Source organism: Theobroma cacao, chromosome 8 (genome assembly GCF_000208745.1).
Source record: "Theobroma cacao cultivar B97-61/B2 chromosome 8, Criollo_cocoa_genome_V2, whole genome shotgun sequence".
In the NCBI taxonomy this organism is placed as follows: domain Eukaryota; kingdom Viridiplantae; phylum Streptophyta; class Magnoliopsida; order Malvales; family Malvaceae; genus Theobroma; species Theobroma cacao.
In genome coordinates this window covers 8710930-8723085 of record NC_030857.1, presented here as the reverse complement: position 1 = coordinate 8723085, position 12156 = coordinate 8710930, and positions in this window count along the sequence as shown.

The following is a 12156-nucleotide window of genomic DNA, read 5'->3' as shown; positions in this document are numbered from 1 at the left end:
GCAAACAATTGGATAAATAAAATTGAGGGAGAGCAAAACTTGTGAAAGGAAAGTGAAACTGTGAAAGCATGGAAGACTAGAATCAAGTAGTATTAAACCCAAGCGACGAGGTAGAAATAACAAAAAAAAAAAGCAAAGGTACCACATCAGGAAAAAAAAATCAAAGAAAAAAGGCTAGCAAGATATAGTACAAATTTTTTGTTTTTGGTAATATTGAATTGTTGATGTGTTATTTTTTATGTCTTTTACGTTCTCGAAAATTTTCAACAGTCCATTTTTTATATTTGATCTATTTTTCTGTTAAATAAATAATAAAATGAGAAAAATGGTTAAATTATTCGGAAAGTCTTTATATTTAGACGTTTTCTTTAATTTAATTCTTTTACTAAAAATCACCACATTTTAATTTTAAAAATTATTTTAATTTAATTTTTTAAATATTTTTTATTTAAATTGATCATAATAATATTGAAGTTATCAATGACATGATGCTGATGTAACATCAAATGTTGACATAACATGTGAAGTGGTTTGGGTCGCTGATGTGTAGTGCCATGCCACTCTCTTATTCATTTCCTTCTTTTCTCTTACCATGTCAGTTGTTATGTAAGGATCAGGCAAAACCACGTCTTGCCATGTTAGTGCCCTCCCTGACATGCCACGTGACATGTCTACGTGGCAAGAGAAAAGAAGGAACAGAATAAGAGAGTGATGTGGTATGGTCACATCACCTTGACATGCTCATGTAATATTGTCATATCTGTAACCCAAACCAACCTCACATGTCATGTCTGCATTTGGTATCATGTCAATGCCATGTCATTAATGTCATTGACATTGTTATAATCAATTTAAATGAAAAATATTAAAAGAATTCAATTAAAATAATTTTTAAAAGTAATAAATTAAAATATCATAATTTTAAATAGAGAAATTAAATTAAAAAAAATCTAAATACAGGAACTTTTCAATCTAAGTGTGGCTCTTTTGTTTTTTTATTTTTTAAATACATAGCATAAGCTCACACAAACAAGAGGCACAAGGGGGACGCGGGTAATTCCTATTTTTATGAGAATGTACATATATGACACTTTTCTTTTTTGAGAAATGATAGGAATTCAAAACTTTAATTTAGAGGTGTAATTAGATTTATTGGGTTTTGTACATATTTAATATCTATCTTGACATATTTGAAGACCATGTCTTTTTTTTTAAACACCTACAACTTTTAATTTTCTAATTTAATACTGTTAATTTTAATAACTATTTATTTTTGACTAATTTGAATAAAAATATAATACTAAAATTTTAATATAAAATTATGAAAGTCCAAATATTTTATTAAAGTAGCAGTTGGACACACACGAATACATATGGACATTAATAAAGTATTCTATAAAATTAGTAATTGATATGTACAATAATTATTAAATATAAAAGGATATATAGAATTGTAGCTTTTAATTTATAACAACTTAGAATGGTTGATACATACAAAATTATAGAAAATGAAAATGAATAAATGCTGTTAAGTTCCAAAAAAAAATAAATGATGCAAATTTATGAATTATTATAATAAAAAAAATTCAATGCTACGTTGATATTGGCTTTGTTGAAAGGAGATTAAAAAAAAGGCAATGGTAATTTATTCTAAGTTAAATATCCAAATAAGTCTCTAAACTATGTCAAAAAAATCAATTTAATCTTTATCTTTTTACTGTGTTCAAATAAATCTCTGAACTTTTATTTCGAATCAAATAAGCCCCTCTCGCTAACCGCTGACTAACTTTTATTAGTTAACGATATATGTGGCACTTTTATACCATATTATATGTGACTTGAAAGATGATGTGACGTTAAACATTGTTGATTAGGATTGAGTAAATGTGCAAAAAAGTAAGTACACTAATCCTAATCAATAATATTTAATGTCATGTTATCTGTCACGTAGTAGATGACATGGTATAAAAATGTTACATGTATCGTTAATTAATGAAAGTTAATCACTAGTTAGGGAGATAGGCTTATTTAACTCAAAATAAAAGTTTAGGGACTAATTTAAACGTAATAAAAAAATAAAGGCTGAAGTAATTTTTTTAACATAGTTCATAGGCTTATTTGGATATTTAACCTCTGTTCTACACATGATGCTGAAAGCTTTACAAAAGGTAAAAAGAAAAAGAGTCATTTATGGTTCCTACTTATTTTTTTTCTAACCACTGTACCCTTTACCCTTTTTAAGCTTTTCTTACTATTTTTTCTTTAAAAGTTATAAAAAAAGAGAGGAAATTGTGAGAAAGAGACCTCGTGATAAGGTGATTTCAGAAATAACTATCCATATAAAGTTATCTGTTTCTAGCCAAAAATAAGCATGAGTAGACCAAAATGCCTTTAAAAAAATTGTTTCAAATAAATGCTCAGCTGTTTGAGCTATTTGCCTCCCGCTAGAGAGAAATAGAAAAAAATAAATAAATGCGTGCAACTGTTTAGGCTCGGTCATCTTTCTCTCTCAACTCTCTGAACTGTTTCAACTCTGGCAAGTCTCTGTTGAGCACCATCGTCATTGGGCTGTGGTCTATCTCTTAGCATCTGGCTACATTGTCGTAGATTAACAGACCCTATAGCATAGATGATATCAAGGTACCTGTTATTGGGTTTATTTATACAACACACTTAAATTTCTGAAACATTTGGTGTAAATTAGAAGATGGAATGGAAACATTGCCTAGAGTTGTTACACGCCATGCATCTATAACATGTATTAGAGTTATTTTAGCGTGTCACAGTTTTTCATGGCGTGTTGTGGGTTAACTAGTTTTTTGAGTTATTAGCGTGTCACGACTGTTCTTGGCATGTCGTGGGTTAATTGAATTTATGGGTTTTTGGCATGTCACGACTGTTCTTGGCGTGTCGTGGGTTAACTGGTTTTTTGGGTTTTTAGTGTGTCACGGCTATTGATGTAACGAGTCAGTAATTACAGTGATTGACGTGTCACGATACTGATGCATGACGTGTCACGATACTGATGCATGGCGTGTCACGATACTGATGCATGGCGTGTTACAACATTTGACGTTATATGCATGGCGTGTAACAACACGACAAACAAATTTTTTATCACGACATGTATTGTGTAAAATAATTTATAATAATTTTTTTGCTCCAAAATTTCAGTGGGGTTCCAATTGTGCGACTTGTGATAAGACAAGGTGGTTAGTGGGTGGATGGCAGTTACAAGGGTGGTGAGTCACGAATGCGGGGGTTAGGAGTGATTTGTCGTTTGTGGGCTTGATGAAGCTGGTTAAAGATGTTGTTGTGGTAAACTCAAAAATTGACGAGATTGAGTTACATGCACTGATCAGTACACCCGAAAAGCTATCACGGCCAATTATCAAGGACGATGAGGATGTTGCATTAATTTTGCTGGAATAGAGGAATGTTTGGGTTCTGTATGTCAGCATTAAGGGACGCCAAACAAATGTTATGTCACATGAAGAAGTTGGACAACATGGTAATAAGCTCAATCAAAATGAGATTTACAATGCTTCACATATACCACAGCATTCTGTCCGTAACCCACAACAATGGCAATTGAGGTATGCATAAGAGTTTGTGCAGCTCGGTAGACAGATGACATTCACAGAATAGTTGGCTGCACAATTTCGATCAGGATGAGCATCAAACCAATTTCTTGCTTCTTTTGAACAAATGCAACGATCGGGTGAAACTATAGAGTGTGTAATGCCATTGTCAAATGAGAATACGATCGTTGAGGACAACAATGTGAGGTTGGAGGGTGACACTGCGACGCTAGAGGATAATACTGCATTTGATGAGGGAAATGAGGATTTGTTCGCTGTTGGTGAAGATAGATTTGATGACACTTCAGATGATGGGCTTGAACAATGGCAAGATGACAGTTCAGACGATGACTGCCTTTATGATAGTGACATTCCAATTTGTAATAATGTTGAAGGCGAAACGGAACCTGTTGGAGGTGTTAATGTAGGAGATGTTCAGTGTGATGACCCATATACAATAACCCCATCGCTAGTGAGAACAGGATTCGTTCCCTTGATACATTGCTCAATCACAATGATCAGGAAAGGGGAAATGCAGAGATATCTCGTACGTGGGTAATTGCAGGTGTAGAAAGGTTCTCCTTCCAAACAATTACCACTAAGGAGTCGACATGTGTCGAAGATCGCTTATACAAAGGAATAATGTCTTCGTCGAAGGCTGAGTTGAAACGAGCTTTGAACATGTTGGTTATAAAAGAGAAAATTGCGATAAGAGTAAAAAGGTCATGTAAAGCTTGTTATGAGGTTAGTTGCAAGGTCAATGTTCGTGCAACAAAGTTACCTGATAGAGGAGAATATTGGCAAGTTCGGACATTCCACAAAGTACACACCTGTACCGTTGATGGTTTGCAAGGGTGGTTTGCAACTATGAGTGCGAAGATGATTGGTGAACTTATGTCACACAAGCTTCGGGCTAATGGAGTAGCATTGAGACCTAAGGACATAATTTGTGAGATAAGGGTTTAGTGGGGATTGGAATGCTTGTATGGTAAGGCTTGGCAAGCGAAGGAGTATGCGGAGAGGCTTGTTTTCTATCCACCGGAGGAGTCATTTCAACTACTACCATCGTATTTTTATATGTTAGAATAAGAAAATCCTAGCACATTGACTACAATGGCTACTAACGAGGAAGAGAGATTCAAATATTGTTTCTAGTCATACGAGGCTTGTATTCGAAGGTTTAGAGATGTAATGCGTCATACGGTTGCAATTGATGCTACACATCTCAAAAGTAGGTTCAAGGGTGGTTAAAAGGTGTCCTGTTTGTTGCTGTATGCAAAGATGAGAACGAGTGCGTATATCCAGTTACGTTTGGCATCGGCCATGTTGAGGACGAAGACTCGTGGACGTGGTTTCTTAGCAAGTTGCGTGATGCGGTTGGTTGTCTTGAAAACATTATGTTCATTTCTGATCAGCATCTCGACATTAAGAAAATAGTCCAAAATGCATACCCAAAAGCGCACCATGGTTTATGCGGTTATCACTTGAAAAAAAACTTAAAAAACAAGTTCAAGCGCGATGATGTTTGTATGCTTTTCACCCTTGCTCGAGATTGCTATAAGGTGGCCGATTTCAACAGACATATGGACTAGATACAACAGATTCACCGGGGAGCCCACGCGGACCTTGTGAGAATAGGGCCTGAGAAATGGGCACATGCATGTTCACCGGCAAGGCGATACCAAATGATGACATCCAACATTGCAAAATGTGTTAACTCATGCTTGAAGCATGCAAGACAAATGTCGATCACTATTTTGATCGAGTTCATCAGAGACATGTTCCAGCGTTGGTTCCATGACCGGTACGAGGAGGCCGTCAAGATGAGCACGCCCCTCAACCCTTAGGTTGCAAGGCAGTTGAGCAAAAGGTTCAATGATGCACATCGCTTTCTAGTTAAGCCTATCAATCGAGTAGAGTTCGAAATTAAAGATGGGAAGATGGACAAACTTGTAAACCTGTCCAAGAAGACGTGTTCATGTTGTGAGTTCCAAACAGATTTACTGCCATGCAACAATGCCATTGCAGCAATAAGGTCAGAATATCTTTATTTCTTATTTGAATCGTAATTGACATATCATTTACATTGTGCTTGAAGATTGAGTTTATTGTGTTTTTCAGTAAATGCAATCGTGAAGCCATTGAATTCTACGCTGACTACTACAAGACAACCATTTTGATGGAGGGTTATTCAGGATCCATTAGGCCGGTTGGGCATCCTAGTGAGTGGGACATCCCCCCTCATGTGAAACAAATTGTCGTCTTGCCCCCACCTTGGTGAGGCCAAGCGGGAAGACCTAGGAGGAGAAAGATCCCATCCGCTGGTGAAGGTAGTCGAGCATGGAAATGTTCGCAATGCAAGAGGTACGGGCATAATAGACAGAACTGCCCATCCCCAGTTGTAGTTCCATCCACAAATTCGGCACCATCTTCAAGTCAATCGGCGCCTCCACAACTGCCCCGAGCCAAAGCATGTTCAAGTTGCAGACAAACCGGTCACACACGCAACAACTGTCTAATACGAAGGACAATGTCTGAAAATGTAGGGTGTGTTGTGGATAAAGACAGCTTGTTCGCCTAACTAAATGTGTCTGAAAATTGTAATTGATTTTGTTTAGCTTTAAGGATTTGTCTGCTAAAGGTTATGACACGCCATGCATAACAAGTTAAACTTTGTGACATGCCATGCATAACAAGCAAAAGGTTATGACACGCCATGCCATGCATAATAAGTTAAACATTGTGACACGCCATGCATAACAAGTAAAAGGTTATGACACGTCATGCAGTATCGTGGGGTGACACGCCACAGCCCAATTCTTATGACAAGCCGACTGGAAGCAGATTAATGGCGTCACACGCTGAGTATCTGGAGATTTATGATGTCACACGGCACAACCCAATCGTTCTGACACATTGAGTGGAAGCAAATTTATGGGTTGACACGCTAAGTGCAAGTAGATTTATGGGTTGACACGCTGAGTGTTATTGGATTTACGACATCACATGCTGACTTCTTGCAGATTTTTGGGCTGACACGCTGAGTGCAACCAGATGTATGTGGGGACACACTGAGTGGTAGCATATTTAAGGTGTCACACGCTGACTTCTTGCGATTGTGTATCAAATTAAATATATTCTGTATAGAAAAGGAAAAAAATTCTTGGTATCAAATTGTTTATGTATAGGCAAAAAAATTAATTATGTACAAAATAATTATATAAAGTATATTGTGTATACAGAAAGAATTAATTCTGTTTACAATGAATTGTATAAAATAAATTGTGTTTACCATAAATTTGTGTATAAAATTAATTGTATTAAAAAAAATCTGTATACAAAAAATTTGTACAAACAAGGGCCGATATGTTTAAGGTTCGCTCTCACAACTGTTGGAAAAAATTTCTAGAGCGTATTGCCGATGCATTTTTGCAATCATATTCTGCTTAAATTCAATCTTCTGTGATTACAAAAATGGTCCATGTACCCTATCATGAACATACCGCAGTTGACACTATCATTCTGCCGATGCACTTTAACTTTTGGCAACTGAATATCCATTGGCATTGGCATCAAATCCCGTCTCTTCTGACGTTTGTTGTTGAAATAACTAGCTTGGTGGCAGATGAATGACATCATTGTCGTCAAGGGTGTCATCTGACCTGCACGAACTCCGTTATCCTTAGCATCCGAAGTTCTTGCTAAGTCCACCACCTTGATTGTCCACCTCACCAAGTCGATCTTCGCAACCACCCAATGCCCACCAACGTTGCAAGGCACGAGGATGAAATCCACATCTTCCCATTTTTTGGCGTATGTCGGCCTTTCACCCTCCACATACCCCCGCAACTCATCTGGAATTTGCATTGCGGCCCGAGCATCTTCCGTTGGAAATTTCGTGTGTAGCATACAGATGGTGTCCTGTGAAACATGATCGGATTAGCTTACACTTCATGCAAACAAAAACTTAGTATTTGTAGAGTTGAACAATTTTTGAATAAATTTATGAAGAATATTGTGTCAACCACGCATGCACGGGTAGTGTACAGCTTCGACTTCGGCCCTGTCATTCGCTTGTCGAGTAGGTTGAGGCATGTGTCGATATGTTCACTTGTCATTTCCTCAGTGGGATCCTCTAAGGTTATGAAAAAGTCAGCCCCTTAATCCCCTAAGATGCCGACATTACGCTTGCATATGTTCCAAAATGAATTTCATAAGTCTTAGTGGATTAATGTTTCATTAAAATCATAATATTTGTAATGTTATTTATGAGCTTACCTCGCCGACTCGTTTTTCTTGAAAGCTTCATAGTCTTCTACGATTTTATCCTTCACATCTCGACGGGTCACTAAGAGGTCGACGAACCGGCTTGCCATGTATTTGCTTGCCATTTTCAGCCATGCCTGCTCAGTTGGGTCTAAAATTTTTGCTGCACCATGATGGACAGCAGATGACTCTAGTGATGACGACTGTATCTCAACTGCATCAAGAGTGCTCCCACGATAAAGAACAATAGCTCCTGCTGCTGCATCGAGGAATGCATCGGTCGGAGAAAGATGCTCTCCTTCAGCCACGACTGAGTCAAGTTCCCCATCCCCTCCAGCAGATGCATCGATAATGGACTCAAGCAGAGGCACATGCTTTCCTTCAGCATCATCTGATTGAAAAGTGACATCCACTGCCACAGCTTCATTGACGACGTCATCGACATGAGTTTTGTGCTCTCCGTCAACACCAAGAACGTCATTGTCAATGTCAACACTAGGTTCATGATGCTGTCCATCATCAGCATCATCGTGGTTCAGACCAGCACCGTGAGATGGACTACCCTACAAAATGGGAAAAACCCTTAGTTAGCTCATAAAATACCACAAACCATAAACAGTAAAATGTTGTGACACGCCGTGCATATCAAGTTAGATGTTGTCACACGCCATGCATATCAAGTAAAATGTTGTGACACGCCATGCACATACCCTAAAATGCTGTGACACGGCATGCATAATAAGCAAAATGTTGTGACATGCCATCCATAACAAAAAAATTATTGTGACACGCAATGCATAATAAGTAAAACGTTGTGACACGCCATTCATAACAAGCAAATTGTTATGACACGTCATGCATAACAAGTTAAATGTTGTGACGCGCCATCCATAACAAGCAAACACTTGTGACACGCCAAGGATAACAAGAAAAATGTTCTAACACGCCATGAGTAACAAGTTATATGTTATGACACGCCATGCATATCAAGTCAAATGTTGTCACACGCTAAATAGTTGCTAAATGCAAACCATCAAAATCCAAGCGAAGATAGAATAACGTACTTGTGATTTAAGGCCGTCAAGAATTCGAGCAACGATAATATCCTCAAGCGTCTGCATTGCTACACTCAATGATTGAATTGAAGCCTTCAGCTCCAACATCTATTTTTCATGCTTGCGCATGATCCGTCGGAGCTGACGGGTAGTGACTGCTCCATCATTGACTGTTCTCGACTAGGTCAACTGCAATAACATATATAACTGTGTTATTCAATAATCATATATGGAATTGTTGAACATTAACCGTTACAACTTTGATATCCTAACTAGTGGCTCGTTAGCAGTCTGAGGTGGAGCCAGACCCATCGGTGCTTGAAAACCAGTCGTCGCTTCCGCAAACTGCAATTACATATATAACTGTGTTATTCAATAATCATGTATGAAATTGTTGAACATTAACCGTTACAACTTTAATATCCTTACTGTCGACTCGTTAGCTGTATACGGTTGAGCCAGATCGATCGGTCCCTGAGGACTTGTTGTCGCTTTCGTAAATTACAATTACATAAATTATTGTGTTACTCGATAAACATATGTGGAAATGTAGAACACAAACCGTTAGAACCGATCTTACCGACGGGTCATTTTCACTGTGCATCTGAGGAGGACCAGTGGGTGGTTCAGAAGCTGTCGATGCATGGTCCAACTGTAAACACATAAATGTTATTCGATAATCACATATGAAATTGGAGAACACAAAATTGTTACAATTATCCTTACCGGCTGTTCACTGTCTTGACCATGGTCGTCCCCTTCGTCCATCAAGTTAGGGCCTGACAGCTCATCAACTAAACCAGCGGCTATGCGCATCCGCTTTGTGCCACCAGAGGCTCTTTTCTCCTTCAATGTTCTCTTTTTTTGCCTCGTACCTATGCCCCAATTCGATCAATCCTCCATGTGCCCTATTGGCACGTACTAGTGGCTCTCCGATAACGGGACATCAGGTCCATAAAATACTCCCGGAGGGCCTCATCCGCAGTGGGTTCTAACGTCTCCAGTGCCCACAATTGCAAATAAACAAATAAAATGTTGTCATTATCGAATAGGGAAAATAATTATTCAAATATAACGCAAAAATTAACAGTTGTTCACTCACATCATCAGATGACTCTAACTTCTGAATTGCCTTGTAGAAATCTTTAGGCTGATTGCAATCTCATCTGCACATTTGTGGGTACACGTTGTCCTTTGGACCAAAGGGGGCAACTATTTTTCGGAGGGTAGGAATTGCCTCCATTGCCTAGACAGCCATCTCACATATGGCTTGCTATAGCAGGACCATTTCCTGCTTTGGATTCACATCTTTCTCCTTTCAATTTACCACCGTATCAAGGATTTCTGGTTTCACATCATTAGCCAAGCTTTCGATTCATGACGATCGGTTCCTCGTTCAATTTAATATCTCTCTTCTCCTATTATTTGAATGCGGTGTCCCAAATCTCTGAAAACCCATCTCATGCAACATTATTTTGTTTTGCACAACCTTCGCAAAAAAAAAAAATTATGGGTATTTTGCACAAACAATCTTCGCATATTTTTTTTTCTCTCATTTTTCGCCTGTTTGAGAGTGCACGCTAACGAAGATGGCTCATTAAGGGCATTTTTATCCCAAAATCATTTTGGTGGCTAAAAACAGTTAAAATTATCCTGAGGATTATTTACAAAAACACGTTATTTTTAAGGGTTAAAAAAAATTCCCTTAAAAAAAATGTCAATAGAAAGATAAAGATGAAGGCTTTTCTTACTAACCTGACTAAAGGAGAGAGCAAACTCCGATAGCCCTATATTCCACATTGTTGCTATCAGTTAGCTTATTTTGTTGGAAAGAATTTGAGTTAGGCATAATATTTTTAAAAAAATTTTAAATTATTTGAGAAAATTTAAATAAATTTTTATTATTCTATTACGTTCAATCAAGTTTTTATATTTTTATTTTGATTAATTACTATTAATCAAAATAGTACTTATCATTTTTATATCCAAATGGTATTGACGTGGTGGATGAAAATACTACATGACTATCTTATCATAATAGAAAAGTATGTTTTATTATCATCTACTATGATGTACCATAATCTATTATGACATGTCAATACCACATATCATAGATAATAAGAGACAATTTGACTAACTACATTGAGTTTAAACTTAAAATAAAAATATAAGAATTTAATCACAAAAAATAAAAAATAAATATTTATTTTAATTTTCATGAATAATATAACGATTTTTTAAGTAATATATATATATTTTTTGGAAAATCTATTTTTTTAAGTAATATGTTATATATATATATATATATATTATTATTATATTTAGTAGAATTTGAGAAAGTTTTGATATAAAGAAAGCAATGTTGGGAAAGGCAAAAACGTGAGACTACAATGGATTTGGAAGCTGGTAATAGCCATATCCAAAATAAGCAAATCCAGTTTCCTTGGTCAACCATTTATTTCTCTTGCTTTGCACTCTTTACCATGATGCTCATCAACTTTAATGTTGAGTAGAGGTTTAGCCAACTAGGTAAGGATTGAAAGGCTGAAAAGGCTTTTTCACTTATCTCATGAACTCATAAAAGAAAAGGAAAAAGACAAGGAGAAATTAGAAGAAGGAAGGAAGAGTAGAAGACGTGTTATCTGATAAAAGTATAAACATCCAAAGCTAACTTGTAACCATTACTCCCCACCAAATCTAATAACGTCAGAGAAAATTGTAAAGGAAAGGAAAGGAAGCGTTTCTTTGTCTTTGCCAGTTCCTGAATCGTGAAAGAAGAAAAAGTTAGTGCATTACGACTAAGACAAGTTTATGCTAAAAGGGTTTCTAAATCCTTTTAAGATCAATAAAGATTTTGTTTGGGGAAAAAAGGTAACAAAATAAAGCCTTAATTACTTTTCTTAAGAAAAATTCAAGGTAAATAAAAGAATTGAGATGTTGAACATGTCTAAAAGCTATATATGCTTTATTCTCGTTTTCTTTCGTTGTTTGTATACTGCATGCATTATATAACCAAACCATTTCCAATGTCAAGTAAAAATCGTAGGACTTGATTTGGTTAATGGTGGCTAAGATATCGTTGTTAATCAAATAGGTGTTGTTCAATTGTGATACATAGTTCAAACGAATAGGTAATCTTAGTGATAGGTGCATGTATTCTTCATTTAAAAAGTTATGCTCCAATTTTTTTTTTCTATAAAAATTTAAATACCCACTTGTCCCATTTTATCACTTGAAACAAACCAAGGGGCGGG